Consider the following 7432-nt stretch of genomic DNA (forward strand, 5'->3'; position numbering starts at 1 on the left):
CAGAAGGGCTCCTACAAATAAAATCTGCAGAATAACCACTACAGAATAACCATAAGGTAGGACTACCATTGCTGCAGCCTCGACTGACTACTGGTTATGAAAAACTTCAAGGAAAGCTTACTGCCTTAAAATAAGACATATCTCAAGACTTCTTTTCTAAAGATGACTAAACCGCTTACAAGCTTCAAGCTCCCAGTAACTTTGACCTTGCTTTTAGGTCTCCAAAACTAACACTTTTTTTTAGTACAAAACTCTTCTAATCTTACAGATATTTTTGGCACAAGATTCTTCCAAAGTGACACACTTTCTGGGTATAAAAACTCTCCCAGACTGACCCATTTTTTAGACACAAATTTCTCCCAAACTGAAAATTTTTGTGTACAAAAATCTCTCAAATTGACACGGTTTCTTGGCACAAAATTTTCCTAAACTGACTAAGTTTTTTGGGGGGCATGTAACTCTACCAAAACTAACGCACTTTTTGGCTACAAAATTGTACCAAACTGACTTTTTTTTTTTTAGGTACAAAACTCTCCTAAACTGATACACTTTTTGAGTACAAAACTTACCCACTGAGTCTTTTAATGGTATGCATCTTTCCAAAACTGACACAGTTTTAAAACTCTTCCCAACAAATACACTTAACAGGTATAAAAAATCACCAAACTAACTCCTGTTTGGCACAAAATACCCTTCCTTACAGGCATTTTCTGGGCTTCAAAACTCTCCACTTTCTAGACAAGGTCGGCTCTAAATTGACCAACCTTTTATGCAATATGTTAAACAGTCATAATTCAAGTCTAAAACAAAAACTTTCCATCCCAAATATAAAAAGTACAATTTCCAGGGAGAAAATAGATTAGTTTGAATTGACAGGATTACTATGCAAAACAATTATCCAAACTAACACCTTAACACTTTCTACGGAGAAAAATTCTCAAACTAACACTTCCTAGGAAGAAAAAGTCTCAAACTAACACTTTCTGCGGATAAAGACTCTAACTAACACTTTTTGGGGAGAAAAAGTCTCAAACTAACACTTTCTAAGGAGAAAAAGTCTCAAACTAACACTTTCTAAGGAGAAAAGTCTCAAAATAACACTTTCTAGGGAGAAAAAGTCTCAAACTAACTCTTTCTATGGAGAAAAATTCTCTAACACCAACTAGGGAGAAAAATTCCCAAACTAACACCTTCTAGGGAGAAAAATTCTCAAACTAACACTTTCTAGGGAGAAAAAGTCCAAAACTAACACTTTCTAAGGAGATAAATTCTCAGTCTAACACTTTCTGGGGAGAAAAAGTCTCAAACTAACACTTTCTACGGAGAAAAAGTCTCAAATTAACACTTTCTTGGGAAAAAAGTTCTCAAACTAACATTTTGAGGGGGAAAAAGTTCTCAGACTAACACTTTCTCGGGAGAAAAATTCTCTCACTTTCTCGGGAGAAAAATTCTCTAACACTTTCTAGGTAAAAAAAATCTCAAACCAATACTTTCTAAGGGAATAATTTCTCAACGAATGAACTTTCTAGACTTATGGACACCATCAAACTGCCAAGACTTTTTAGACAAAATATACACAAACAGACATAAGCAAAAAAGAACTTTATAGCTAACAGGCTTTCTAACCAAAAAGATCTCGAACCAACAGATTCTCTAGGCCAAAGCTACTAATAAATTTTCTAACCAAAAGATACTGAGCTAACAGACTTTCTAGCCAAGAAGGTCTTGAACCCATAGATTCTCTAGGTCAAAGCTGCTAGCTAACAGACTTTCTAGCCAAAAAGGTCTCGAACCAATAGACTCTCTAGGTCAAAGCTGCTAACTAACAGACTTTCTGGTCAAAAAGGCCTTGAACTAACAGACTCTCTAGGAGAGCTGACAAATTCAGATATCTTGAATGAAAAGACATCAAAGCATTGTTGGCAAAATTCTAACAAATCAACAAGACTTCACGAAGGCAAAAGCAAGCATACAAATATTGTCAATGAGGATATACCTAACATCCTTTCTTAAATTCAGGAAAATAGCAAACAAACAGATTTTCTGATCCACAAAACTGTCACACACCAAGACACCTCCTGAATGCAAAGATATAAAAGCTATAAAAGGTATAAAAGCCTAGCCTTTCTATAAGAAAAAACCTTTCTAAAGGGAAAGTATCATGTAGAAACAGACTTCCCCAGTCAATCAAGATCCGACAGATTTTCTAAAATTGAAAATACACAGTAACCTTCTTGAATGCAAAAATATCATAAGGAACTTCCTGGAATGCCAAAGCTTCATGATCTATAATCTATAACAGACCAACAGATATTTTAAATCCGAAACTATAAAAAAGTAACAGAATTTCTACATCAAAATACTGTACAACATAGAACACAGACTTTCGGAATCCGACTGACCATAAACAGACACTGAATCCACACATCATTCAAACGCCAACTAACGTATTCTACAATGTACACTACTGATATTGAGGACGATGACTACTGAATTTTATCATTTAGCACGGACAGCAAAATCCTAACTTATCACCTGGAGCCATGGATGTTATAAAAAACAGCACACAAATTGAATCTCAAGCTTGATATCACATTTTCACAAATGAATACAGAAACACCAAATTCCACTGTCATCAACTACTTTATGAATACTGAACTCCACTGTCACTAAGTGATTTTAAATTAGCAAATCCATTATCATCTGCAAAGTGCTGAATGATAAGTCCACTGTCACCAACACCTATCTGAATATGAAATCCATCGTCACCCAAAAAAACGTGAATACCTTCACCAGACTTAACACAAACACTTTCTTGAAAGTTAAAACACCACTATTACAAACCTATTCTTTCTGTTTTACCTACTTCACTGTCATAAGCCAATCTTTTTGTTGGTCCTAAAGTAGACCATCATGACAGCACATTATATGAATCCCAGACCGAATAAACAATTCCATAATAATCCACTTTTCAGAATCATAACCAAGACATGATCAAGAGTCCTGTACACCAAAGCTTAATATCAAGAACTTAGGGAACACAACATTGATCATAACCTGTTATTACAGCTTACTATAGCCAAAATATTATCATTCTTAACAATACTGTACTTTTAAATGTGAAGCTTTAACTTTTAATTTCTCTCATTCTGGCTACAACCATTTTTTGCAGCTTCCTATAGCCAAGCTGTTATTATTAACAATACTTTTAGATACCAAACTTTAACCTTTAATTTCTCTTTTCTAAATCACAAACCTGGATTTGACTAAAGCCCAAACGGCCACCATGAAAATGAAATCTCTCATTCTGAACAAGAATAACTTCAAAAGACTTCCTGAATACCATTACATGTAAGTTTAATACATTTCAATCTTTCTAAAACTACGAAAGATCAGAACTTTGAAAACATCTACACTTTCACAGGGATCTTCAGAGGTACATTGCATACTAATTCCAAAATCAAGGAATTCCATAACCTACATTCTGATAATTACCTGAAATCAAGTTACACATGGTCAGGTTTATTGCTTGTAATATCCAACATCAGCACATTGAATCTGAATATACGTCATCGTGGGATGTCAACACAACTTTGTAGAAATAAAAAAGCTAAACCAGTTTTGACTCTAAATCACTAAAAAAATGCACAGTTCCTCAAAACAGTATTGCAACCACATAACCACACTACACCAGGGACATGCGCAGTATTTCTAATTCTGAAAGCAAACACCAAGTTCAGTTGACCATTACAATACTTCCAGTTACATCAAACCTTCAGAGGATAACAGCAAACACTCAAAGTCAATGAACAATTAAAAACTGAACAAACATCCTCGAAGGTAGCATTCAATATTTGAGCACCTTCTGTAAGAAAATGGCATCCAGCTTATCCACAGCTGTTTCATCCTTATTAGACCAAGCTTTTCAAAGGAATTATTTCATATCAGGTAAACTTTCAATTGGAAAGGTAACCTGAAGAAGAGGACTGTTTCCTCACCCACACTAAGTGACAAGGAAAACCAATGTTCAAAGATTTAGAAGCGAACAACCTCAAAATTAGCATTAAATATCTGAGTAACTTCTCTAGAAAATTTTTAACAAACTCATCCACAGATTCTGTTTCAACCAAATTTGACTAAGCCTTTAAAAGGAATTGTTTCATATTTTAACTTGAGGTAACTCGAAGATCAGGACAGTTTCCTCACCCACACTGACAGGGAAAACCACTGTTCAAAGTACCAGCCCTTGCATTCAGAAAGTCCACATATTTCACAAAACCACAAAGCTTCCAATATGCCTTTTAGTATGGTACACAGTACGGTGATGTTATACTAACCTTTCCAACGCAACGATATCTTTATTATTACTCAGGACCTTCGTAAACTTGTCAAACATGGTCGCTTCTGTCCATTTTAGGACAAACACATCCATCTAACTTCCTACAAGATTCATATTTAAACACCCTTTCTTGTCTAATTAACTGACGATGTTATCAATTTGTAAGGCTTCTCACACATCCCCTAAAAAATGACAATTGTGGTATTTATCCTTTCTTTATGTCAAGTGCACGAATGAAATGACAGCCTAAGACAAAAAGGTGTTTGAGCCCCAAGCTGGTACCCCCTTTTGGGAAAGACTGCAGGTGTCTGAAGTGATTAAAAGTTTTGTCATATACTCGACCAAAAAAAGGAAGACTCTGAATTTTCAAAATGCTCTGGAACATTTAACTTTTATGTTTTTGCTCTGGAATATTCAACTTTTATGTTTTAGGACATTAGGCAAGATATAAATCATATTCAGTAGTTATCAATGATTTTGTGACGCAAAGTTTTAAGTAAACAACCATAATTAAAGACTAGCATGTGGTACAGTTAATCAAAGCCAACGTCAGCTAAAATGGCAAATTCTGCTCAATAAATTTTCTAATCTCAGTAAATGATGTTCAACAAGTTATAATTTTCCATAATACGTAAACAAATTAACATGAACGTGGCCAGGACACTACTTTAAACAAGAGAATCCAATTGTAAACTTACAAGTAAAATGTGACAATTCAGAATAAAAAATTTTCCCTTAATAACCCTATTTACTAGAAGTATTTACAAGTAAATTCATTCATAGAACTCTAAGGTATGAATTCAATCAACCACAAACGCAGTGATCCAAAGACTAACACGTTTGACAATATATGATTCGTCAGCAATTGCCTTTTGCTTAATGCATCTTGTTTCTACAAGACTCAATTTCTGTAACAAGATGTGGGAGAAAATCCTGCATGAAATCTAAAAAAAAAAACAGAAAACACAATGGCGAAATGTATGAATAATGTATCGTAGATTTTCTTACGCTATACATAGAAAAAATGAAGTAGGGTTTTTTTTTTGGCCATCAAACATCTGTTAAATAACAAAATCTGACTAAAATCTATAGGGGTCAATATATCATATATTAAGACTGCATGTCACGCAAACACTTGCTTATGTACTAATGCGGTCGTAAGAATGAACACAAGTTAAGACTTATCCCGAGTGGTAACATTACCCCCTTTGGACTACCTTTAAATAATTGTCTTCTTTTACTTTTAGAAAGGTCTAACATTCTCAGCAGTGACAAGTAAACTGGAAAACACCTGGGAAAGCAGAAGGAAAATATACATATACGCCTTTTCCATCTTGGCAATCAGCTCCCAGCTAAGAAAACAGGTCTCTGAGTTGGCTTCGAAGAAGCTGACAACTGACTGGTTGTAATATCTCCTGCTGAGGACTCCCACCTTCGGGGCACTGCAATGCTGGCTCCAAGGAGTCCTTTATTTTAAGTCTTTTTCAGTTTTCTATTTATACAATGTATATTAATATGAGGAATTCTGTATTTTCAATCTCACCCCTTAATAACGAGCATCAATTTATATCGTTTTCTTTAAATTCCCATATTCAATCTTTAAAGACTGCTCTAGTTCTCACTTGGTCTTCAATTCTGAAGAAAAAAAACTTTCCTTCTTAAAACTTATAAGAGGAAATTCACAACTTAAATCATGACACATTACATTAACTGCTCAAAATTCAAAACAAAAAACTTCAGAATTAATTTAAATATTTGCTTAGTATGAGTGCACGAGACCCCTCCAACTAAGTGCGCCAAGTGTGTAATGATGCGCCTAAGCCTGTACAGTGTACAGGAAGGCTTCAGCAGTGTACAGGAGGGTAACATGATGTTTTAAAGAAGGCTTCAGCAGTGTACAGGAGGGTAACATGATGTTTTAAAGACGGCTTCAGCAGCACATTGGAGAGTAACATGGTGCTTTAAAGAGGGCTTCGGCAGTGTACTATAGGAGAGTAACATGATGTTTTAAAGGCGGCTTCAGGAGTGTACTATATAGGAGAGTAGCATGATGTTTTAAATAAAGCTCTAGCAGTGTATAGGAGAGTAACATGATGCTTTAAAGAAGGGTTCAGCAGTGTATAGGAGAGTAACATGACACTTTAAAGAAGGGTTCAGCAGTGTATAGGAGAGTAACATGACACTTTAAAGAAGGGTTCAGCAGTGTATAGGAGAGTAACATGATGTTTTAAAGGCGGCTTCAGGAGTGTACTATATAGGAGAGTAGCATGATGTTTTAAATAAAGCTCTAGCAGTGTATAGGAGAGTAACATGATGCTTTAAAGAAGGGTTCAGCAGTGTATAGGAGAGTAACATGATGCTTTAAAGAAGGGTTCAGCAGTGTATAGGAGAGTAACATGATGTTTTAAAGGAGGATTCAGCAGTGTATACGAGAGTAACATGACACTTTAAAGAAGGGTTCAGCAGTGTATAGGAGAGTAACATGATGCTTTAAAGAAGGATTCAGCAGTGTATAGGAGAGTAACATGACGTTTTAAAGAAGGCTTCAGCAGTGTATAGGAGAGAAGGCTTCAGCAGTGTAAGGAGAGTAACGACGTTTTAAAGAAGGCTTCAGCAGTGTATAGAGAGTAAATATGACGTTTTAAAGAGAGTAACATGACGTTTTAAAGAAGGCTTCAGCAGTGTATAGGAGAGTAACATGACATTTTAAAGAAGGCTTCAGCAGTGTATAGGAGAGTAACATGACGTTTTAAAGAAGGCTTAAGCAGTGTACAGGAGAGTAACATGATGTTTTAAAGAAGGGTTCAGCAGTGTATAGGAGAGTAACCCAATGCTTTAAACAAGGCTTCAACAGTGTAAAGGGGAGTAACATGATGCTTTAAACAAGGCTTCAGCTGTATAGGAGAGTAACATGATGCTTTAAACAAGGCTTCAGCAGTATACTGTACAGGAGAGTAACACAGTATTTTAAAGAAGGCTTTAGCAGTGTACTATAAGAGAGTAACATGATGTTTTAAAGAAGGCTTCAGCAGTGTACTGCATTGGAGAGTAACATGATGTTTTACAGAAGGCTTCAGCAGTGTACTGTATAGG

Source organism: Macrobrachium rosenbergii, chromosome 23 (genome assembly GCF_040412425.1).
Source record: "Macrobrachium rosenbergii isolate ZJJX-2024 chromosome 23, ASM4041242v1, whole genome shotgun sequence".
In the NCBI taxonomy this organism is placed as follows: Eukaryota; Metazoa; Arthropoda; class Malacostraca; order Decapoda; family Palaemonidae; genus Macrobrachium; species Macrobrachium rosenbergii.